Source organism: Mus musculus, chromosome 4 (genome assembly GCF_000001635.26).
Source record: "Mus musculus strain C57BL/6J chromosome 4, GRCm38.p6 C57BL/6J".
NCBI lineage: Eukaryota > Metazoa > Chordata > Mammalia > Rodentia > Muridae > Mus > Mus musculus.
The window spans coordinates 76,754,868-76,780,671 of NC_000070.6; the positions used below are offsets into that span (position 1 = coordinate 76,754,868).

General features: G+C 36.5%; 1 protein-coding gene across 39 annotated transcripts in view; it reads right to left on the reverse strand.

Moving 5' to 3' along the window:
* Positions 1–25,804, reverse strand: part of Ptprd (protein tyrosine phosphatase, receptor type, D) — a 2,270,506-nt gene that overhangs the window by 813,631 nt on the left and 1,431,071 nt on the right. For 34 of the 39 annotated variants that reach the window (XR_003954893.1, XM_030253344.1, XM_030253354.1 and 31 more), the window contains exon 1: positions 10,833–10,887. The gene's annotated coding sequence lies outside the window, so the exon portion shown is untranslated. Of the gene's footprint in view, positions 1–10,832; positions 10,892–25,804 lie in introns of those variants that run through there. The other 5 variants (NR_160919.1, XM_017320046.2, XM_030253324.1 and 2 more) reach the window with 1 other exon arrangement.

The following is a 25,804-nucleotide window of genomic DNA, read 5'->3' on the forward strand; positions in this document are numbered from 1 at the left end:
CTGAACCTCTGAACCTGTAAGCCAGCCCCAATTAAATGTTGTTTTTTATAAGACTTGCCTTGGTCATGGTGTCTGTTCACATCAGTAAAACCCTAACTAAGACAGGCCCATAATAAAAAAGCCACTGTGACAGTAATAAAAACCCATCCATCTAAAAGGCATCCTAGACCAGCACAATTCCACCAAACATTAAAATAAGAACTACAATCAATCCTTAAACTCGCATAAACTTTAGAAATAGAAGGAACACCCCCAAACTCCTACAAAGCCAGCATTATTCTAATATCTGAGCTTGACAAGGAGACACAGAAAAGAAAACTACCAGCCAATATCTCTGATGAACATAGACTCAGAAATGCTCAATAAGACACTGGCAAACAGAAAACAAACATACACCAGACATATTATACACCAATATCAATTTACATCTCTGAGATGCAGGGATAGTTCAACATATGCAAGTCATAAATGTAAGAAATCACATAAATGGACATAAAGCAAAATTTTACAATCACCTCAATACATATAAAAAGACTTTGACAAAACCCAAAATTAACTCATGATAAAAGTCCCAGAGTATGCATGTCTACTCTGAGGAATCATAACTCACACAATAAAAGCTATAAGTGAAAAATCCACTATCAACATTATCCTAAATATAGTAAAGATAGAAGCAACATATGGAAGAAAGGAGCAAGACAGTGGTATTCACTATGTCCAGTCATTTTCCGTACAGTGCTTGAACTACTAGCTGGAACAAAATATAAAAGAATATGAAAGTAAAGGGATACAAATAGGTAATAAACTCAAAGTATTCCTATTTGCAAATGGTATACTACACATTAAAGATCTCAAAAATTCTGCAAGAAAGATTTTAGAAATCTTAAATATATTCACTAATGTGGCAGGATATAGAATCAATTTTCACCAATCAATAGCTTATCTCCACACTGACTACAATCATTCAAAGAAGGAGATCATGGACACACTCCCATCCAACTAGCTTCAAAGGAAATAAAATATCTAAAGGTAAACATACCTAAAGAATTTAAGGGCATTTATAGTGAATACTTTTTTCTTTTTTCTTTTTTTTTTCAGATCAGAATGCATAGACTGGAGTAACTACATAATTTCAGAAAGTGAAACAGAGCCATTGCTGGGATAAGGGAATTGGGGAGTTGAGGAGCAATGGAGAGGAAAATAGTAGGTCACAAATGATATGATCAAAGAACCAGAAACGTGAGCATTTTAGAGTAGGGGATAGATTTATATATCAAAGAAGATTGGAGGAGAGTAAAGGAAAGAGCAGGATACAAGAGACCCAAAAGGGAAAACTGGAAAGGGGGCATGTTTTAGGATAGAGTAGGTCAGTACAAGCAGAATTAAGAAAGAGATGGGTAAAATAAACATTAGTATGCTTAGAATCGCCACAAGGATTCATACTAATTAACTGCTTACCTAAAAAATAATTGGATATATGTGTGTGTGTGTGTGTATACATACAAATATACACACACACATATATATATATGAAATTTGTGTTGTACACACACACATGCATGTACATACACAATATGCTTTTTGCTTTGGAGGATAACCCTAGGTAATGGTATGCCTACCTTAGTAGTGCTAGAAACCTAGCTAACTACTACTCTGCTATGAATCAACAAGCACATTTTAGTAAATGAGAATAATATTTAACAACAAACCATAAGCAGTTTTCCTTACACCCACAAATAAGTGCAGTTTTTACCACTGATCAAGGAAACTTCTTTTTGCAACAGATTGAGATTACTACAGAACTTTACAACCAATCAAACTGCAGAATTGTGGATCCCAGTTGCAGTGTATACATCCACAAAGCACACTGACATCTAGGGCTCATGGGACACTGAAGATGTGGCTGAAAGATTACAAGACCTAAAAGATAAGGCAATTTGTTGTGAGATTGTGTCTCTTAGTAATGTCAGAGGCTATACTTATAAAGTCTCACCAACATGGTAGCCTAAATATGAGCAGAACAGGAATCACACCAATGGATATGCCAAAGTGGATGGAGAAAATCCCACAAGGCCTCAAATTTACAAGTATTTTAGGAAAGTGCAGAAAGCTGAGAGCAGGAGATGGTCTTTCTCAGGCAAGAACATGACAATAGATTGTCGATGTTCCAAATATGAGCCCGTGTATGTATAAAAACATGCATATATAAACTGAAATGATAATATCTAGGAAGATATACACATATGCACATATGTATATACATATATATATATATATATATATATATATATATATATATATATACATGTGTGTGTGTGTGTGTGTGTGCGCGCGTGCATGTGTGTGTATGCACATGTACACACACACATGGAAATAACAATTAATGACAAAAGAGATCACAAGTTTGAAAGAGAATGAAAAGAAGTAACATGAGAGTGTTAGGATAGGGGAGAGAGAAAGGAGAAATGTGATTATAATAAAAAAAGTGATAGCAGTAATATCATTAGTGTGTTATTAGCAAATTAAATGTACATGCCTAAATATATGTTTTCCTCTCATCAGTTAATTATTCTTCTCATCTGAGAAAACTTGATCAATTCTTTAGATTCATATGCTTGTTGTTGTTGTTGTTGTTGTTGTTGTTGTTGTTGTTGTTTTTCTGAAGAATGATCACTTGCTCATCTGGACTAGATTGAGTACCTTATGTAAGCTCCTTTATTGTCTTTAGAATATTGCAAGGAGCTAAAGGGATCTGCAACCCTATAGGTGGAACAACATTATGAACTAACCAGTACCCCGGAGCTCTTGACTCTAGCTGCATATGTATAAAAAATGGCCTAGTCGGCCATCACTGGAAAGAGAGGCCCATTGGACTTGCAAACTTTATATACCCCAGTACAGGGGAATGCCAGGGCCAAAAAGTGGGAGTGGGTGGGTAGGGGAGTGGGGGGGGGAGGGTATGGGGGACTTTGGGATAGCATTGGAAATGTAAATGAGGAAAATGCCTAATAAATATATATATATAAGAATATTGAACTTATAATTATTAGTGTGGTTCTCTGGGCTATATAAATAATGTCACCTTTTTCTCTTTATGACCCTTAGACTCTAAAAATTTGTCACTAGATAGCATTTGTTCTTTTTGCATGGATTATTACTTCTCTAAATTGTTTTATTTATTTACATTCTAAATGTTGCCCCCTTCCCTGTATACCCTCCAATTTCACCTCAGCCTCTTTTGCCTCTGAGAGGTGCTACTCTCCCCCCCCACAACAATTCTAGGTCAAAATTTTTGAAGGTAAGTTGGTGACCCTATCTCTCCACTGGGGGCCATGTCTATATACTGTAAGTGGTCTTTTCAGGTTCCCTCACTCTCACTTCGCACATATGCTTTATCTCTACTATCATCTGGGAGGCTTTCCCATAATGCAATGCCAGTCTCTCTATTTCCAAGACAGCCTCTGTTGGACCCTTACCTGCATAAAAATATTTGGCTGCATTGTAGCATATTTGGCTATATTATCCATCACTGGCCTTGCAGTTTTTCACCAAGTTTCCTTAAAGATTGTCTTTAAATGCATGTCTTGCCATGCCAATCTTCTGTTAAATTCTCTTATGGAGATCACTGCACTAATGTTCTACATCTTCAATATCCCCATTACCTTAAATTTCCTTCCTTATTTTTTCCTATCAGTGTTTATCTGAATCCTGATACTGTTCAAGGATGACAAGCTTCTATTCTGTTCTGAAAAGCCAGTTATGACTAATGGTTAAGAATGTCTCACTTCACCTTCTATCACCACCACTGACTCCTCTTCAGTCTGCACTCTTCCTTCATCCCTAGTTGATCCAATGTGATGAAAGTAGAATGTGAAGTCACTGAAGGTGTCTATGTCTTTAACATGGAGTTCTCCTGAATGATATCAGTGTTCTTGAAAGAAGGCCACAGAGCTGCTTTTTGTTTCCTACAAAAGGAAGATGCTACCTAGCCTGAAAGGACCTTGGAGTTGGACTTTCAACTTCATAAACTGGGAGAAATAAGTTATTGTTGTTTATAAACAATTTTGGGGTAGTAAATATATTTGATATAGTAGGCAAAGTAAACCATGTTATTGTGAAATTCTATCTGTAGTGGTATCACACCTACAGCAAAATTCTCTTCCCTAAATCTTTGCTAATATGTTGTTATGATGTCAATTATACAAGGAAATTTCAACAATTCTTATATATGTGACATGAAAAATGATAATGTCATGCTTTAAGGATTATAATCCATTTTATTACTGTCCTTCCTATATGATGCTTCTAACCTGGGAAGCATCTGCTATGTTAAGCTTAGCCAGTCACACTTTCGTTTATTCTATAAGGCACATAAGGCACATGCTAGATGCTAGCAAAATCCATGTTGTATAATAATGCAAAGCCACAGGCAATGGGCATAGCTTAAATAAATTTGCAGGTCTTACTTAAGTTTTCAGGTATCAACAACAACTAATTACACACACACACACACACACACACACAAACACACACACATACACACACACAAACACACAACGCAACACAATCTTGCTACATATTTCAAGTTAGTCTTGGACTTGTTATATAAGCTAGATTTGGAATCATAACCACCATCTTGCTTAAACTTCATGAGTGTAAGATTATAGGTATATGTCATCTAATAAACAGTTGGTGAATTTAACTTCTGTGTTATCTTTGATACTTGAATCTCTGAGTCCTCATTTTTAGATGCAAATATTCAGCAACCAGGCACAAAAATATACAAATTATGCAAAGTCAGGTTGATTTACTAACATTTTGTCATATTCTCACAGTCTATTACCCAGTGAATTATGGGACAGGAGGCCAGTGAACTGTACTCCCTACAACCAAGGCTCAGGGAACAAAAGAGAGGGCAGAAAAATTATAAGAAACAGAGGACCAAGACACCAGGTGTAACATAGTCTCTTCTAGCATGGCAGGAAAGGTGCTCCTGCCAAACCTAAAGAATCAAGAACCACATACTGACAACACATGCTGATGTGCTAACTTGGATGAGGGAAATTTCATAAGGCTCTATCTCCAGATGAAGAGCTACAGCCGATAATCAGTTACTACCTAGATAGGAAGAATCAGTATTTATTTTCTGGAGATCAGCTCCCCCATAGATTATCCAACCCCAATTAGTCAGCTCTAAACAAATGCTCATAAGAGTAACAATAAATTAGTTAAGTACAGAAACACACACATACACACACACACACACACACACACACACCACACACTATATAAACTAAAAGAGTCTATAGGGTCCTTAATTATGAAATTTTAGAGCTGAATAATGTAAGTTGGAGTGTTGTAGTTTAGATACTCAATGTTCCCCCAAGGTTTCTGTAGTAAATCTGATCTGAAGTCAGTGGTGTTTTGTGACTTTTTTGGAATCTTTCTTTCTTTCTTTCTTTTTTTAATTAAATATTTTCCTTATTTACATTTCAACTGTTATCCCCTTTCCTGGTTTCCCCTCAGAAAGCCCTATCCCAACCCCCCTCCCCATGCTCACCAACCAACTTACTGTCTTGGCATTCCCCTAAACTGGGGCATCGAGCCTTCATAGGATCAAGGGACTCTCCTCCCATTGATGTCTCACTGGGCCATACTCTGCTACATATGCGGCTGGAGCCATGGATCCTTCCATGTGTACTGCAAACCCCTTCAGTTCCTTGGGTCCTTTTTCTAGATTCTCCATTAGGGACACTGTGCTCAGTCCAGTGGTTGACTGAGAACATCCACCTCTGTATTTGTCAGGCACTGGCAGAGCCTCTCAGGAGACAGCTATATCAGTCTCCTGTCAGCAAGTACTTGTTGGCATCCACAGTAGTGTCTGAGTTTGGGAACTGTATATGGGATGGATCCCCAGGTGGGACAGTCTCTGGATGGCCTTTCCTTCAGTCTCTGCTCCACACTTTGTCTCAATATCTCCTCCCTGAATGACCAAAGTATTCACACTTTGTTCTTCCTTCTTCTTGAGCTTTTATGTGGTCTGTGAATTATATCTTGGGTGTTTCGACTTCTAGACTAATATCCAGTTATCAGTGAGTGCATACCCTGTTTGTTCTTTTGTGTTTGGGTTACCTCATTCAGGATGATATTTTCTAGTTCCATACATTTGCCTAAAAATTTCATGAAGTCATTGTTTTTAGTATCCAATTAGTACTCCATTGTGTAAATGTACCATATTTTCTGTATCCATTCCTCTGTTGAGGGACATCTGGGTTCTTTCTGGCTTCTGGCTATTATAAATAAAGCCTCTATGAACATAGTGGAGCATGTGTCCTTATTACATGTTGGAACATCTTCTGGGTTTATTCACAGGAGTGGTATAGCTGAAGAATGAAGCCTAGTAGGAGGAGGTTAGATATTTGGGGACATTTTATCCCTTTGAACAGAATTATGTTATCCTAGATTTTTCTACTTTTTTTTAATTTTGATTTTCTGTGCCATACTATGTCCAAAGCCACAGGATAAGCCACCATAGATGATAAACTCCAAGACTCTATGCTTAACAAACACTTTCTATTTTTAAGTTGATTATTTGAAGAATTTTGTTACAGCAAAGATGCAGGCTAGCCTAGCCTCTAGACAAACCATTAGATAATACTGCTGACTATAAATCAAATTGCTAGTAACTTACTTCAGTACTCTCTTTTAAATGACACACAAATAGTGCAAGATTTTTGTTCTTACCCCTGAATAAACAAATGCAGTTCTCTCAAGCAGAAATATTCAGAGAACATCCCACTGATATTTCTTCTTCTGACCACAATAGTCTGGATATTCAATTAAACTTTTCTTAATTAAATTAAGTTATACCTTACATTGAATTATAAATCTAGCACTGTAATCAAGATCTCTATGGAGAGTTGAATGTGTCCTTGCTATATGTACTGTTAATTATTACTTTACAGAAAATAATAGAGATCAGGCTCATGTAATAAGATGCTTTATCCAATATGGTTTATGTTTCCAAAATACACTAATCAAAACTTTAGGAGCAAGCCTTAAAAACACACAATTTAACCTTGTTATTTCTGCTTTTCTCAATTGATGAAATTTCTAAGGAGTCACAAAGATTATAAAAGCCATCTACAGTGTGTGTAAAAAAAAAGTAGACACTGGTCCATATTAAAATGTGTACCTTGTAATATACACTAAACGGCTATTATTATAACAAATTAGATTAAGCTTGTTCAAATGAGCTAAACCCCTGGCTACAAATACAGGAGGGTTGTCATCTTTCCTTCTCAGCCTTGTGCATTTCCAAATTGGACATTGTAGTAATGTCTGGCTAGCAAGAACATGATCACATTATGAAAACTGACACTGATAGTTACATGAAAACAAAAGCTCATTTAAACAAATTGACCCAAATTGGCCAGTGGTCCTACAACTAAATGCTGTGAACCTCTATCTGTAGTCTGGTTAATTTAAAGCAGCTGAAAATCATCTTGAAATAATGTTTTCAATTGGTCCCTCCAGATTTCAACTTGGGTTTGATTTCTGATACTACAACTCTGAGGCACTGGGGGAGATATTTAGATTTCTTTATTTTTAAGTCATCCATTTTAACATGGAGATAATTAAATTGTGTACTTCAGAAATGTTCTATAAAGAGTCAATACAGCTTGTATACAGTGAGCTTCAGACATATAATACATTATCAAAAATTAAGCTTAAGGGCACTAGCGAGATGGCTAGGCAATTAAGAGCAATTTGCAGCTCTTTCAAAGGACCTGCATATGAAGAATTACAAACAATTGTAACTCCATCTCTTTAGGATTACCCAATGCCCTCTTCTGGTCTTCTATGGTATCAACACACATGCAATGTATGTGCACATGTGTGCATACATATACATATAAGTAAAAAAGAAAATAATGTTTAAGTATATTATATAGAAACAGTTTCTAATGGTACGATGAAATACCATGACCAAAAAGCAATTCTGGAAGAAAATAGTTTTCAGCTTATAGTTCCACATTGCTGTTCATCAACAAAGAAAGTCAGGACAGGAACTCAAGCATCTCAGGATCGTAGAAGTAGTAGCTTCTGCAGAAGCCATAGGGGGGTGCTGCTTCACTGGCTTGCTTTCCCTGGCTTGTACAGTCTGCTTTTTTACAGAAGCAAGGGCCAACAGCACAAGGATGGCACCACCCACAAAGAGGGCCCTCTCCCATTGACCACTAATTGGAAAAATGCCTTAAGGCTGGATCTCATAAAGGCATTTCCTCAACTGGGGCTCCTTCCTCTCTGATGACTCTAGCTTATGTCAAATTGACACAAAACCAGCCAGTAGTTTATTTTAAGCAGCAAGGATATTTGTAAATAAAATAACTGTCACTTTCTTGGCAAGAATAAGAAGATTTTATAAAAAGGTTTTATAAAAATGCCTTTCTTGCATTGAAGACTGATGTAATACATTCACATGCTACAAAGAAAAGAAGAATGTCTAATTCAATACAACTTTAGGTGTGAGCTTATGATGTCAGACACATGGAAGAAAAGACCTGTAAAATACTCTTTACAAAGGTTGCCTTAGATATACTAGTATTGGTTTCATCCAACCCTTTACCAACATGTCTTGTTATTTTTGTGGACAGTATGGAGAAGGCAGAATTATACAATGTTGGGCTGAAAAGACAGCTGTTTGAAAAACCATAAGAAAGATATTGTCATGTAAAATGAATATTTAAACATCACTCATGGTGCTGTCTTAGAGCTCAATTTTTGGCAGAAGGGAAGGATTAGAGTTTGGGCTGGGATTCTTGCCCTAATTATTTAGTTGTGAAAGACATTTGTTTCTATCACCTTTGTGATTGTTACAGAAGGATAAGAAGATGATGTGGAAAGACTTGTGCCTACTAAGGCCTCAATGCACTATCAATATTATTTGTTTGGGTGTTTGCTCTACTTTCTTTACTTGATGATAGGAAGGCCATGTTATTACTTTGTTGTTATTCCATTCTAGAAAGCCAGGTAGATGAGGAAAAGAATTGAACTGGACAACTAGTCATTTTCTTTCTGGCTCAGGTAGTTGCTATTCTGTTTTTGTATCTGTTTCATTTTTCGAAGATGAATTAAGATGTTTTGTTTACTTTCACTTCCAAGTGTGCCTCTAAATGGTGGTTGGTTTTCTGGTGCTTCAGGCTGTAGTAAAAATGAAAAGATGACGCCTACAGTACAAGTGCAAGCACCTTACTGGACAGTAAGTGTTGTGCAACATTTTTTACACATGGATCATTAAATCTTTCCCACAGTCACTGAGGTTGGTACTAGTACTCTCTCTACTTCATAGACATCCAGCCACCCATCAGAGCTGACTGATAAAGAGTAGAGGTGGAGGAGATGTCAGGCAAGACCTGGTCTATATTTATAAAAATTCCCCTTCAGAATATAAATGTCATAACAAAGTATATTTGAAATGAATTTTAAAAGCCCTAGGTTATTCAGAAACCACTCAGAAAGAAAATAGGAACATCACTTGAATGATTAGTTCTGTGGGAATAAGTGCCCTGAACTCTGAAAAACTTTTTTGTGTATGTGTGTCTGTGTGTTTTCTCAATGATTTCTGTAACATAATGTACTCAGATAAATGGAAAATGATTGTATACAATGTTTCATGATTCTGAGTATCATAAGCATTCCTCATGGTATCCAGATATTGTGGGGAGTTGATTTGAGTCTTATTCCATGTAAAGAAAATGATGAGGACCAAAGAGGAAACAGGATAAAATCCTGAGATAAAAGGACTACATCTTAATTTGTTTAATTTTCATCTTGCTTGACTTCCATGGTACATGGATATAGGGAAGGCCTTTTTCTATCCTTTTCCTTAAAGTCATAAGAAACACAAAACCAGAAAACAAGGCAAACAGTGACACTGCAAAAGCAGTTTCTAAAATAATGTAGACTTTTATGTACTTTAAAACTTGGCCAACTTTAGAAAGTCTTTGCGGAAATGTTAATTCACTCCAATGAGATTACTTAGGAATTCATCACCTGTTTACCACTTAGTGATAATATTTAAATTCGTAGCCAAAAGATAAAAAAGAACGTGGAAATCACTTTTTCAAAGAATCATCTGATTTTATTTTAAAGACTGGAAGTATATTACTGACTTGTAAAGGTGAAAGAAGAGTTTCTGATGTACTTAAACAGAACTATTGTTATAGAATGTATAAAGTGCCATTGCTACGTTGCAAGCATAGATTATTACTGAGAGATGAAAACCCAGCACATCAACACATCACAGGACAGCCTATTATTTTTTAACAGAAATTAGATTTTAACATTTGCTAATTTATTTGCTAATCTGTTTTCTCACTTTATTCCCTCATTAACAATCAATTGCTTCTTGGCTTTCACAAGAACCAAAATAAACTAAGTAGGCTAGGCTATTGCCAAGGGCTAATAATTTTTTATCAGCAGGGACTAAACTCAACCAACATTTAAATCTATAGTCATCTGCCACTCCAATTTAAAAATTTAACCCATTGTTATATTTCTTCTACATTTGTGCCTAATATAGCCCACGATTCAGAACTGAAAATCATATCTCTTGAAGGATTTTATGGATATAGTGAATACTTAAAACAGCATGGAGAGCTGTGATTTTGGCAATAGGCTACAAAGCAGTCAAATGTACTTTTCTTAAAATGGTGAATTAAGATCATCATGCCCAACACACCATGGCCTCATGGTTTTCTCCTAACATATATTTCATTAAGTTCACTAAATTTTAAACAAGAGCAGGTTAAGATGTGCTATGGACTCACCATCTATGAGCTCTGTAGAGTGTTTCAGAAACAGTTCCTGGCCTCAGAATGTTGAACACCTAGCCAGAAAATCAGAAAACAACCACTGTTAAAATTCTTAGTGTTAAATCACTTTCAAGATATATTTTTGTCTTCTTTTGCACAAGGATTAAGACAGAAGTGGAAAACAAGATAGTACGGAATTGACGGCAATTTTATAAATCACAACTTTTGAAAAAAATTAGTGAAGACTTAAAATAACCCGAGAATCTGTGTAGATTTGTAAAATTATAAGATTGAATTTACTTGGAATGTTGAATTGAGACCACCATGTTCAACAACATGGCTACATAGTTTTCTTACAATATTTACTTCATTAAGTTCAGTAAATATCTAAATATCATAGCTTGTTGTTTTGTAAGATTGCATGCCTTTCCAAATATCCAACTTTTGGCCTTTATATAACATATTCTCCAATGTTTTTGGGAAATAACTTGTAAACAAAATAACCTAAAAGAAACCATTTTCTTTTCTACTAATTTCTAGGGCTAACCAGTAAGAAATAATTCCAAATCTTAAAGCATTCCATTTTGTAAAACCATCTCATAAATTTTTAAAAAGCCATACCTCTAAGGTGCATGAAAAGTCATTGTCTTAATTCCCCCAACAGAATCCTTAAGTAGGCTTTATGTCTAATCTATTGAATCCTGTTAATTTTGTTTTCAAAGGGATTTCTTCTTCATCCTTTAAAATGTGTAACAATTATTTCCCCTTCAGTCCCCAGAAAGTTGTTCCTTTATGCAGACAGCTGCTGTGTGATATTCTGTCATCTTATCTCCATGGTTCTACCAGATGACTCAGGTTTCATCAACTCAGTGTGCTTTCCTTTAACCCACACCACATTTCTTTGTGTCACAAGGCTACCTGGCTCTCTATCAGATTGCTTCTCCTTTCGTGCCTGCTGTCCCTAAACCTGATACATTTTGTACTTAGATGCCAGTGTGTGGTTGTGCTTGTCACAGTAGAGTATATATGACCCTTTATTCTGTGATCCCATCCACATGGTAGCTTCCTGAGAACCTAGAGGAGAGAAAAATCTAAAAAGTCCAGAAGATGGTACTTTAGCAAACAGGTCTTATGATCTCCGTCATTTCTGTTATGAGGTCCACCAAAGTTTTGTCTTGTAGGAAAGAACCAAACTGAAGGATTTTGAGTAAAATTTCCATTTTGAATAGGGGTCAAATAAAGTTTAAGTTCCCAAGACTTCCTTGGGTAACTGATATCCTGCTTGGCAGAGAGAGACATGTATGTGGGTAACTGACATTCAGCTTGGCAACTTGAGACATGAATGCTAAGCAAGTCTCCCAGCTGCAGGGGAATAAACCAACCACTGAGAACAGGGTAGTGTACCACATAGGGAAATAGCCGTGGGAACGCCCTTTATCCTTGAACCTGATTGGTACAAAAATGTAACTGTAACTTGGTACATATGTTTGTGGTTTTGGAGCTCAAATGCTCTGTAACATTTTGGCTCCAGGGTGGGGTGTAGTGGTGTTGCATTTCAGCACCCGAATCTGTTCTGCATCCCTGAGAGATCAGTAGCAGCTTGATTATAATAATTTGTTTTTCTTTTCTACAGTGACCTCGTTCTGAGTTGTGTTGGATCGAAGCAGACTCTATAACAATGTAAGTGACAATTGTGTTTCTGCTCTTTAAGTTAATACGTTGGATGTTTACAGCATTCTACCTACCTAGACTAAATGGATTTCTTTAGTGGCCTCTGTTGGAATGCAGTCTATGGTACTCTACACAGTGACTATTATTGTCTCATTCTAGGTTATTCTGACTCTTTGACACAGCAGCATTATATTTTGAAACCACTCTCTATTGTTTCAATAACTAGAGCATTATATTTATTAAAATATCCTCCAAATTTTCCATAGGTAATATTGAACTAGAAATAATTACTTCTACTGGAGACAGAAAGTGTTTCTTTTGGTACTGGCATCAAGATCCCTCTGTTTAAACGCCTCAAGGTATAATCTAATTTTACTAAGGCACTCAAGGTAAAAGGTAGCTTCAAAAACAATCTTTCAAAGCTGTGTTCGTAGGCTTCTGTTTTCAAGCCCTGTGCCAGAATGTAACAGTGCTGCAAGCCACAGTCAGAACCCATCAAAGCTCATGGCTGCAGTATGATTTCAAATGTTCTCAAACCTCTACTGGGGATTTTGTGCCAACAAAGAGGACATGAAAGGTAACTTTCTTCCCTTTTCAAAGCAATTACCAATCACAAAGCCCAAGACTGAGTTCTTCACATATTACAATGCAATGGCTTTTGAAGTTTAGATTAAAAATAGATATCTGACTAACATTATCAATAATAAGTCATAAAGTCACCACAAATTTATTTCTGACATTCTTTTACTCATTTCCTCTTAGAGCCACAAACTATTCCATCCACTGACTTTTAGGCAACAACCTGTTTGAGGCCACACTGGAAAGATCTTGATGTAGGCCAAACATGCCAGTTTCTACATTTTTTTCTACTTCCTGAATATATTGTTTTGTTTGTTAAAATAATTTTGAGGGTGTGCTTCCTTTTTCAGCCCTGTGTAAGTGAGGAAAATCTAGAGGAGTTGATCATTTCTCTATTTCCTTTCTTAGCAATGAAGATGATACTTTGGAATACAGATATGCAGCTGCCTTTCTTGTTTTCAAACATAATTACATTCAGACATATATGTTCCATTAACAGTATTTACCAAATTCGAAGGATACAGGGAGACATTTTGACACATACATCTTATATGCAATGATCAGATCAAGGTAGTTGTATCTGTCACCCTTGACTCATTATTTTCTTTCTCTATTTGGTACATTCAAATTCTCTCCATCAAATATTTTGAAAGGCTCCTTGAATATTGACAATAATCATTGTTCCTATAAGTTGTGGAGTACTGGAAGTAATGCCTACCAGGCAGCTGCACCCTGTGCACTTAACGCTCCTAATGCTCTTCTATCCCCCACATCCTTCTGATGTAGAATATCAAACCCTCAAACTGTGTTTCACAGCTTTGAATAGAGGTTCTAGTCTAGAGTTTGTGATGTTTTAATCTACCTATTGTGCAGTTCCATTGCATTAATATGTAATTTGTCTTGGTGAAGCATGTCTCTCCTTAGTGATATTTAAATTCAGATCCAATTTGTCAGATGGAGAAAACTCCTCATGGATTTCCATGGGCATTTAGGAAGCCATTTTGCTCCTCAGACCATGATAATCCATTCTATGACTTTAGTTTCTAAGTGACTCATCATGATAGTATATACTCTTGGGATACTGTGTTATTTCAATATATGTAATCCATGTAGTGATGAAATCTGTGTAATTAATATTTCTGTATTCTCATGAATTCATTTTTGTAGTTCTTTATAAAGCATGTAATTATTATAAACTATGGTCACCATGTTGTCAACAGCATGACTTAGCCCCTCTATCTGATATTATTTTAAAATATGCTATTTCATTTATAAAGTTCAGACCTGGTGGTCTATGCAGTTATTTTAAGAAACATATAGGAAATTAGTAAAGCATATATTTGTGTGTATGTGTTCGTATGTGTGTGTGTGTGTGTGTGTGTGTGTGTGTGTGTGTGTATACCTGTATGTTTTCATGGGTATGGACATGTTTGTGGCTGATGTGTGTATAGTGAAGGTATGTGATGAATGAATGTAATGTTAATTTCTCTGAAAATGCACACACATTACATATACATACATACATACATATATACATACATACATCATATACATAATTTGCACACATATTATACAAAGATCATATATAGGGACAAACACAGTGGCACACACACGTTCTCCAGAATAAAGGTAGTATTATGTATGCTATCAATGGGTCATATATATATAATCAAAATCCACATCTTGTAAGCATATTTTCTTCTGCTTCCTGGTCACCATGAGTGACAGCTTCAGCCACATATCCTGCCATCAGAGTGTACAGTCTCATTACTTGCCCAGAAATATGGAGCCAAGTCACCATGAATCTTGAGATAAAATCAGTAATTTTTCCATTCTTTTTCTTTAATATTGTACACAATGTAGACAACAGTAGAAAAATTACCCAACTTTCTACTTCCTTTAGTACCCTTCCTGACTAGTCTAATCATTATTTTTACCACCTGACTGTCCTGACCATTTTTCGTCACAGGACCATCATTCTTGTCACTTGACTATCCTGTAAATCTTTCTGTCAGCTGACTGTCATAGCCATCATTCTGGTCACCTAACAGTCCTGACCATTATTCTGTCACCTGAATGTCCTGGAGGTCCTTCTGATCACCTGACTCTTCAGACCATTGTCTGGTCATGTATATGAGATTACCATTTCAAGAGCTAACTTTCATTTCAGAGTATGAAAATCTGTTCAATGTCTTGTTTGTCAAGACAAATAGTATTGTCAAGAGACAATAGTATTTTTTACACTTACCAGGAACATAAAAAGTCTGATCCTTCTAAATTTATGATTAATGTTTAGGTCAACTGGCTTTCTTTCTGACAACAAATGAAGTCTTATTAATAATCAGCATTTTGTTTTCTCTTTTTAATATTGAGAAAAATGCCATATTTTTCTCAATATTAAAAAGAAAACAAAATGCTCTGATTGATAATTGCAACTGAAGGAGGCAAAAGTTGTCACATTCAGGGCAGCCTGTCCACTCAGAAGTAAAATCAAGCCAGGATAATGCTTATAGTATTCAAATGTGTACATAGAAAGTTTTGAAGTCATTGCTATACACTTGATTTTAAACCTAATTCCCCACAGCCTGAAAGAAATATGGGTGTGTATGTTATAGCATTTCATTCAATACATTTTGTTGTCATTTTCCTAAAGGGAGTAAATGAAATAATTTATGCATTATATTCTGATACATAAAATATTTTGTATTTGTCAGTATAGTTTTATCTACCTTATGCAATATTTCCTCTGTTACATCTATAAATTCCATGTTTGATTAGTGATTCATGATTATTATGTAAAAAGTAATAATTAAATTACATCTGAAGAAAGTTTTGTAAATGCAAAGGATGATATTTGTTTTATTGTACTATGATGTTTTTGCCTCTTTCTTATGCTAGAAAAAAAGTTATTTCTTAGAGCTTATTTCTACTGCTAACCATATTTCTATGTATCAAAACCCTTTTAGATTGTCAAAACAATATGTGAGTTTAAAGCACATTTTACATTAGCATAGCCACTATGACCTTTTAAAGTAGTTAAAATTATAGAGTAAAGACATTTCATTAGGAAGCTTTCAGTGCCTTTTATTTAGATTTGCTTGTGCATATTTTCTTTACTTAATATCTTCACAGTTTCAGAGATTTGAGTATAAAGATGACCCCTTGTATTACCTTAAATATTAGATAGAAAAAGTTTCAAGAAAAGAAAAGAAACACCTTGCAAAATTGTTAAGTCTCCATCTCACAGAAGATGTCCCTCTCCATCCTTTTCTCCTTCTTTCCTTTTACTTGTGAGGGGCAATATAGTTATTCATTCTTGGAGAATGTAGTGTAGTATATTTTGAACATAATCAGCCCTAACTCTTCTCCTTACTTCTTGTCTCATCTTCCCATCTATTTCTTTCTACCTCTGACATTTTTTCTTTTTCCTCTTTTTTTTCTACCAGGTCCAGTTTGTATTGCTAAGGTAATACCTGTGTTTGTCCTGGTGTATAATTAACCTATTAATAGTTACATCATTTTAAAAAATTGGATCATCCTCCCAGCAGCTATCAAATGCTAATAGCTACCAAACTAGAGATGAGTTCACCTACTTTCCACTGTCTATGCTGATATATTGTCTGGTTGCAGCTTGTAAAGGTCTTATGCGTGTTGTCACAAATTCTCTGAGTTCATTGTGCACTGTAGTATTCACGAAATTCTGTTTCCATTAACTTATCAGTGACCTCTGATTCTCACCTTTCCATCCATCTTGTGAAAAAGATCTCTGAGCTTTGTAAACATGAGTGTTATATGAATATCTGATTTAGAATAGAAATGTACTATCTTATTTTTTAATAATTTTTATTACATATTTTCCTCAATTACATTTCCAGTGCTATCCCAAAAGTCCCTCATACCCTCCCCCCCAATTCCCTACCCACCCATTCCCATTTTTTTGGCCTTGGTGTTCCCATGTACTAGGGCATATAAAGTTTGCCTGTCCAATGGGCCTCTCTTTCCAGTGATGGCCGACAAGGCCATCTTTTGATACATATGCAGCTAGAGTCAAGAGCTCCGGGGTTCTGGTTAGTTCATAATGTTGTTCCACCTATAGGGTTGCAGATCCCTTTAGCTCCTTGGGTTCTTTCTCTAGCTCCTCCATTGGGAGCCCTGTGATCCATCCAATAGCTGACTGTGAGCATCCACTTCTGTGTTTGCTAGGCCTCTGCATAGTCTCACAAGAGACAGCTACATCTGGGTCCTTTCGATAAAATCTTGCTAGTGTATACAATGGTGTCAGCGTTTGGAAGCTGATTCTGGGGTGGATCCCTGGATATGGCAGTTTCTAGATGGTCCATCCTTTCGTCTCAGCTCCAAACTTTGTCTCTGTAACTCCTTCCATGGGTGTTTTGTTCCCAATTCTAAGGAGGGGCATAGTGTCCACACTTCAGTCTTCATTCTTCTTGAGTTTCATGTGTTTAGCAAATTGTATCTTATATCTTGGGTATTTTGTTCTCTGAATATTCACCAGTATGGGAGCTCTGATCCAGTCCTAAAGTAGTTGGTTATGCCTATAACATTCATTCCACTCTTGTACCAGTGGCCTTTTTTCTACTGCCATCATTCTTTTGGCTTCTAGTGTTCATAGATGGGAGATATTGAAAGTTAGTTTTATTATCTGTCAATGTGTGTATTACCTACCACCATCATGAGCCGATAGTGGTGAAGCTTCTAGATAAATATCACCTTTATGTATCGATGTTCTAAAACTCAAATATATGTGTCTTCAGCAGTATGTTCTTACCATTCACTTCTAGAGGTTAGGCAGATGTATATTGGCAATAGCCTGTAATTATTGGGAGTCTATGTGACCCATGTGCCCAACAACTCAAAAAGAGATAACTCATTCATATGGGTTTTTATGTACTAGTATGGGTTATCAAGTTAGGATATTGTACACTATCATGGAACAACTCCTTGAAAATTATATTTATATATGTTTAAGTATAAATTTTATAAAACTTGTAGTGTAGTTGGTTACTACATTACAGTTTCAAAGCTTTAATGTTATATATACATCCCCACACCTCCTCTTCCACCTTGTTTTCCCATTTCACAAACCAAAGTTGTATCCACTTTAGATATTCACAAACAAAACTAGAGTGGCCCCAAGATTGAATGCCAACCACTCTTCACCTGGTTCATAGCACAAGAGGTTGGGATAATACTAAATAAATATCAAAACAACTAAACCAGAGATTGTCACTTAGAAACATTATTTAAAAAAAGAAAACCTAATTCTAGATGCTTATGTCTAAGAAAACAACACCGCAAGGAAATAACAGGAATTAATAAACATTCCTGAAAAATAACTGTCAGCTGGGTGTGGTGATATACGCCTTTAATCCTCGCACTTGGGAGACAGAGGCAGGCAGATTTCTGAATTCGAGGCCAGTCTGGTCTACAGAGTGAGTTCCAGGACAGTCAGGACTACACAGAGAAACCCTGTCTCGAAAACAAACACAACAAACAAACAAACAAATAAACAAAAAAACAAAAAAAAAAAACCTGTCAAAATTAACAATCCCAGTGTAACAACAACAACAACAAAGATATTAACCATTGGATTAGAAAACAGAATATTTAATTCCCTACAATAAGATAGACATCATGGTGAATAGAGGGAGGGTACTGATTGGGAAAGAATGGGGGGAAATGGGTTGGGATCAGGTATTGGGGAACAGAGAAGGGGGCACATGAGATGGCTGAGAGAGAGAATGGAAATCAATGTGGGAGGCATCACTGGGATGAGCCAGAGACATGGGAATGAGGAGGCTCCCATAGTCTCTGCAGGTGACCTTTACTGAGTCTTCTAGCAGCTGGAGATATGGAGACTGAAGTGGCCACCTCCTATAACCAGGCAGGACTTCCAGTGGAGAGAGCAGGACATAAACCCACCCACAAAACCTTTAAACCCAAATTTGTCTTTTCTACAAGATATGCAGAGAAAAATATGCATTTGATTGAGGGAATGGCCAAACAACTTAAGACCTAACCCATGGGAAAGATCCAATTCCTGACATTATTAAATATATCCTGCTATGCTTGTAGATAGGAGCCTAGCACAACTATCTTCTGAGAAGCTTCATCCAGCAGCTGATGGAAAGAGATGCAGAAACCCACAGCCACACATTACATAGAGCTTGGGGAGTATTGTGGAAGAGGATTGAGGGAGTCTGAGGGGTCAAGGATACTATAAGAAGACCTAAAGAGTCAAGTAGCCTGGGCCCAAGGGGGCTCACAGAGACTGAAACACCAACCAAATAACATGCATGGGGTGCATCTAGGAACGCTAAACATTTGCAGCAGTTGTTCATCTTGGTCTTTATGTGAGTCTTCCTAACAAATGGAGTGGGGAGGGGGTCTCTCTGACTCTGTTCCCTGTCTTTGTATCCCTTTACCCTATCTGGGCTGCATCAATGGAAGACAATATATTTAGTTTTGCTGCAACCTGATGTTCTAGGGTAGCTTGGTAAGCATGGGGGATTCCCCTTCTCCTCACAGAGGGTAATTGGCTTAAGAGATTTTGAGGGTGGGAATGGGAGAAAAGGAGGGGGAGCAGCTATGATTGGGTTATAAATTGAATAAATAAATAAACTACATATCAATATTAGTGGCAAATACCACTTTACAGTTAAAGGAAAGGGAAGGTGGTCTAGCAAACTGAGCAAAGCAGTGGTAATTATTCTAACATGTGACAAAACAGATTTCAACCCCAAACTTTTTCAAAAGAGATAGGAAAGGACCCTCCATACTAATCAAAATAAATCTGACAAAAGAATCCACCATTCTTAATATTTTACACATTAAATATATGGGAGCTCTTTTCTAAATGAAATTCAGGGACAAAATGGAGCAGAGACTGAAGAGATGGCCAACCAATGACTGGACTAACTTGGGATCCATTCCATGGAAGGCACCAATCCCTTATAGTATTACTGATGCCATACTTTGCTTGCAGACAGGAGGCTAGCAGGCTGTCCTCTGAGACACTCTACCAGCATCCTACTGAGATATATGCAGATACTCACAGCTAAGCATTATACAGAGGTCAGGGACCCCTATGGAAGAGTTAGAAGAAGGAGTAAAGGAACTGAAAAGGATTGGAGCCCCATAGGAAGACCAACATTGTCAACTAACTTGGACCTCTGTGAGCTCCTAGAGACTGATTCACTATCCAAAGAACATACACAGTCTGGCCTGAGGAACCTGGCACTTAGGTAGCAGAGGCTGCCTTATCTGTCTTCAGTGGAATAGGATGCACCTAATCCTGTAGAGACTTCATGTCTCAGGGTGGCGAGATAGCTGAGGGGTCACCCTCTCAGAGGTGAAAGGGAGAGGGTATAGGAGGAAGAATTCTGTGATGAGGTATTAGGAGGGCGACAACATTTGCAATGTCAATAATTAAAATAACTAATTAATAAAAATAAAACAAAGCAAAATCCAACCAACCAAACAAACCAAAACACAAGGGAATCCATGTTTATAACATAAATACTATTGATCTAAAATTATGGATGGACCCTAACACAGTGACCCACAACCGTAAAATTATTTTATTGCCACTTCAGTACTGTAATTTTACTATTGTTTGGCATCATAATTGAAACATCTTATGTGCAAAATAGAAGATATGTCACCGCCAAAAGGACCACAATTCACAGGTGGAGAACCACTGTCCACATGATTTCACAATGACAAAAAACAACTCAACTGGCTGGAAACCAACTGTTCAAACATAATTCTGTGAGAGGCACTTCACGTAAAACTGTACTATCTGTTGCTTTCTATCAAGCTTATTGCCTAAATATTATGGTTGGGACATTCATGGTGTTATTTGTCAAGTATCTGCTGACATTACATGTTTTATGGATATACTTCACTGCTGATTGACATTGGATTATTTTTAGTTTCAAGTAATTACAATTAATGTTGTGCTAACCATCCTTCTACATTTATAATCACAAGTAGAATTGCTGTGCCATCTGGCATACACAGGCTCATTGTTGATGGATAATGACAAAGTGGATGTAGAAAGTGTCCCCTTCTTAAGTATTTGAGTATTCGAGTGTCAGGAAACCTTTACAAATATGTGGTTAGAGTGTTTACTTAAAAATTCCAAGTTAGACTGTGAAAGAAGAGAGAGAGACTAAAGCCCTGAACTGCTAAAACTTCAGTAGCTGATAAGATAGTGATGGATGGACTCTGAGTAGTAAAAAAATTAATGTCACTACCAGGCACTATCCTTAGAAGAAGGATGTATGTATGTATGCATGTATGTATATCATGAAGTGTACGTTGCCCATGTGACTTGACAACCCAGGAGATCAACATCTCTTGAGGCCCTCCCCATCTTCCCAGCTCACTATCAGAGGTTGAAAGACTTTCCAGATGGCATGATTCCTGGTCAAAGACCCAATTTTCTGGGTACTGCCCCAGTACAGTCTCTCTTAAGCTAAGCATGCTCTGCCTTGTCTTGTGACTGTTTAAAGCCACCTACATGGTTGTAAGAGTCTTTCCAGACTCATCACTTAAGGATTCTTTCAAACTGTCAACCTTCTCAACTTATGAACTCTAAACTGGTCTGAACTGAACTGAAAAAAAAAAAAAAAAGGAAAAACATACAAACATTAAGAAAATAATAATAAAAAGAGATTTGTCTCTGACAATGATGATCAATTCATAATTATTATTCCTAACAAGAACCACCTTGATAAAACTCAATACACAAAACTGATGCAGAGATTTATAAATGTGTTTAGAGTCTGAGGAACTGAAAGACGACACCAATAAACACCTGAATGAATTTGAGGACAGCTATAAGCTCCTGATTAAAGTCCATGAAAACTCAAACAGATCACAGAATGAAATAATGAGCACAACTAAATAAGTGAAAATTAATCCAACAGAGATAGAAACATGGAAGAAAAAAAACTCTAAAAATAAAGCTAGAAAATAAAAACTCAATGACTTAAAAAGTATCTGAGGAAAACCTCACCAACAGAACTGATTTTCCAAATGGCCATAACAGGGCTTATAGACAAGGTAGATGAATTGGGCAATTAACTCAAAACAAATAATTAATTTAAAAAAAACACTCAAGAATATAGCATATAAGATGAACTCTATATAAAACCACAGAACGTATCTTCAATTAAGTCATAGAAGAAAGCTTGCCAAACCTAGGGAATAGATGTCTATTCAAGTTTAAGAGGCACATGGAGCACGGAATTGATAGGACCAGAAAGGAAATTTTCTATACCATATTCCAGTTAAACACCAGGTATACAGAACAAAAGAATATTGAGGGCAGAAAGCTTGAAGTACAATATAAAGGCTGACCCATAAGAATAGCAGGTGATGTTACGATGGAAGGTTTAACACTCAGAAGAGTTTACATCAATATGCTTCAAGTTCTGAAAGAAAAGAACTGCTGATGGAGTCTACTTCACCTTGAAAAACTATCCATCATAACTGGAGGAGAATGAAAATCTTTCCATGGTTAAAGACAGGCTAAAGCCAATGCCAAATGTGGTAACCTCACCACATGCTGTTGGTTAGCTCCAGAACAATATAAGCTACTATTATTAATCTTGATTGCCCAGCAGAACCGCATGGTATCCTCGGTGCTTGCTGGCTTTCATTGTATTGTAGAGTGTTATGAAGGTTACCAGTAGATAAAAGTCATCAGGTGTCTTACTCAGCCATTAAATCTGTGAACTATAATGAACAAAAGGCATGGCAAGACATGCCCATGGGTACACCATTCACATAAATGTCATTGTGGTAACCAATCAATTTTAAACTGGATCTAAAAACCACTTTCCAGGAGGAAAAGCATTCCTGATTTTGTAAAACCGGCCAGAAACCCGTGGATGGGAGTTCATATGTCTCAAAGGTAAACGTAGTATTATTATTTTTCTAAATGTATATAGCATCAAACTATCCTCTAAATCTGTATATTTCTATATATACTTTAGCAAAACTCAGACCACATCAGAGAGGTTTATTTGTGCAGTGAACAGAAAATCACAAGTGGTAAAAGTGCAGAAAATAGGAGATTACAGAATGATCAAACTTAAATGTGATATTTATATCACACTCTTTTGGCCAAAACTCAGGGATCATTGCAAAAGAGAAAACACAAACATACCAAGAGTCAAAGGCTAGGGAAGACTGGAGTGAAAGTGGGTCTTCTGTAGAACATGATGAGAAACATTCAAAGACAAAATAATTGCATTTGGAGAGGGCTGAAGGGAAGTTCTCATATAAAAAGATAAACAAGGCAGCTGCAGATCCTCGACTAATCCCAGCAATGCCATATAGCAAATCCCAAGTTCCCAAAGGGTATGCCTTAGGTGCTTGGCTAATGAAAGACCAGAAAACCAGTAGTTCAAACAATAGATCTATTTTTAGATTGCATTTTTTTCACTTCATTTTCTCCAGTATATATTTTTATCAATTTGATAACCTTTATAAGTATAGTAAAATGATGTACCATGTTATTATTATTAATTATTAATATTATTTTACAATTCCCAAGGTAGAAAAAAGGCATTGTTAGGAAGTTATCAAGTCATCCACTGCAGAAGATATGTTAAGGTGTTAATATAAATAATTAATTCATCCATTATAGAAGACATATTATGGTATCTGTATAAATTAGTAGTGCATCCACTATGAAAGACAATTTGGAGGTTTCTCCAAATGTAAAGCAATAGGTCTGTCATATGAGCTATGGCGTCTGCTTCTGGCTATACATCCAAAGAAATTATTTTTGTACAAGAGACACCTGCATGCCTATGTTTGTTGTTTCAGTATTCACAACAGCTAAGATGTGGAATCAAGCTGGATGTCCGTTAATGCATGAATGCCCAAAGAAATTGTTTTATATGTGCAATTGAACTTTAATTAGTTACATAAAAAATGAAAGCCTTTTATTTTCAACAAAATGAATAATACCAGAGGACATTATGTTAGGTACACCAATTCAGGCACACACACAAATACGTCATGTTCTCTCTCACAGGTGGATACTAAAAATTATTTTTTGGAGGAGCAGACAACAGAACCTTTGCTTTGCCCATCAAATAAAATAAGACAATTTGTGTCATTATTGCTGACTTCCACCTAGAAGGCTGAGTCAATAGAAGTAGTGCTTCTGAAACACATTATCAAAGAGGACCCAAGCAGTGCAGAAGCAGCATGGAATGGCTCTTAGGTTACTTAAATCACCTGGATGTATAAATGAGAGGACGCTGCTCCCAACTTTACAATAGTTGCTCAGGCCAGGAAACCAGGACAGTGTCATTTAAGGAAAGCTGAAAGATAATATTTATTTTTATAGAACTAAGGGAGAAACACAACAAGGTAATATAATGATGTTTGGAGAAGGCAGGAGGGAAGTCCTCCTGTAAAAGATAAACCCAGGGGCTGAAAATCCTAGACAATTTATAGCAGAACAATACAGCAAACCCCAAGTTCCCAAAGGGCAGTTCTTAGGTGCTTGGCTAATAAGAGACTAGAAAACCAGGCAGCTTAGTTATTAAAAGGTTTTTCATAGTGTGTGAAAGCAACCCGGATTCAATCCCATCAGGAATATGCAATGAATACTGCACTTTCTGTGGAAACAGCAATTCATAATTTCCTTTTATTCTTGTTTGTTACGACAAAGTAATCTGTCTCAGGGGGCTTTGATTAAGGTGATGAGACAAATAAAACAAATAGAGAGCCCATTAAATATCTGCCTGAAACCAGAGATGCACTACTTAATATGAAAGACTGCTCAAAACCAATAATGAAATAATTATCCTCTCCCACAGCTGATAAGGGAATGATGGCTGGATGTAGATGTGGGGAAACTAATTTGCACTGAAGAAGGGGAAAAATGAAAGAACAGAAACCCAGTGAAAATCAACTGCTCCCAAACACCCGGGACTGCAGGGAAGTCACAAGATAAGCACTGCAAATGCTCCTCCAGCTAGAGCAGCAATCATTCTCAGAGAAGGGATGCTGATAAGGCCCCGCCTTGCCGGCATGCAATCATTCTGCATTTTATATTATTTGAAAAGAGCTTGATTATTTTCTTTTGAATGAAGCCAGATTGATTCACATTTACCTGTCAACAAAATGTTCCATTTCTCTGTTTTGCCTTTCTATTTAAAGACATATGACCTGACTACAGAATTTCGTATACAAACCTTTAGATGGATGTAAATAAATAATGATAGGTGACCAGCATCTGTTGGAAAAAATCGTTTTCTTGTAGTGCCAAATTATCCTAAATTAAAATCTACAGTTTGATAAATATGACTGATATCTGCAACCATGGATTGATGTCATGAATGATGCTTTATTTGTGGTCAGATAGAATCCTTAAAAATTATATCAAGAGGGGAAAGCTGTACATGAAAATGATAATTATGTCATTGAAAGCCTTGATGAAAAGGGGAAAACCATAGCACACAGTACAGTTATTTTGGTTTTTGAAAGCTTGCTTACATGTTTAAATATTTCGTCAAGAAGAGCGAGATGACAAGAAGCTGAGAAAAATAAAACCCTAGAAGAGAGTCCTTCTGAACTGCTTCTACCAGTGTGGTCTCACAGTTTGAAGGAGGATCTGGAGTTTCAAACCACAGTTGGACAACAGGCAGTATTTCTCAATAATGTGTTATTTACTGTTTATTACTAAATTA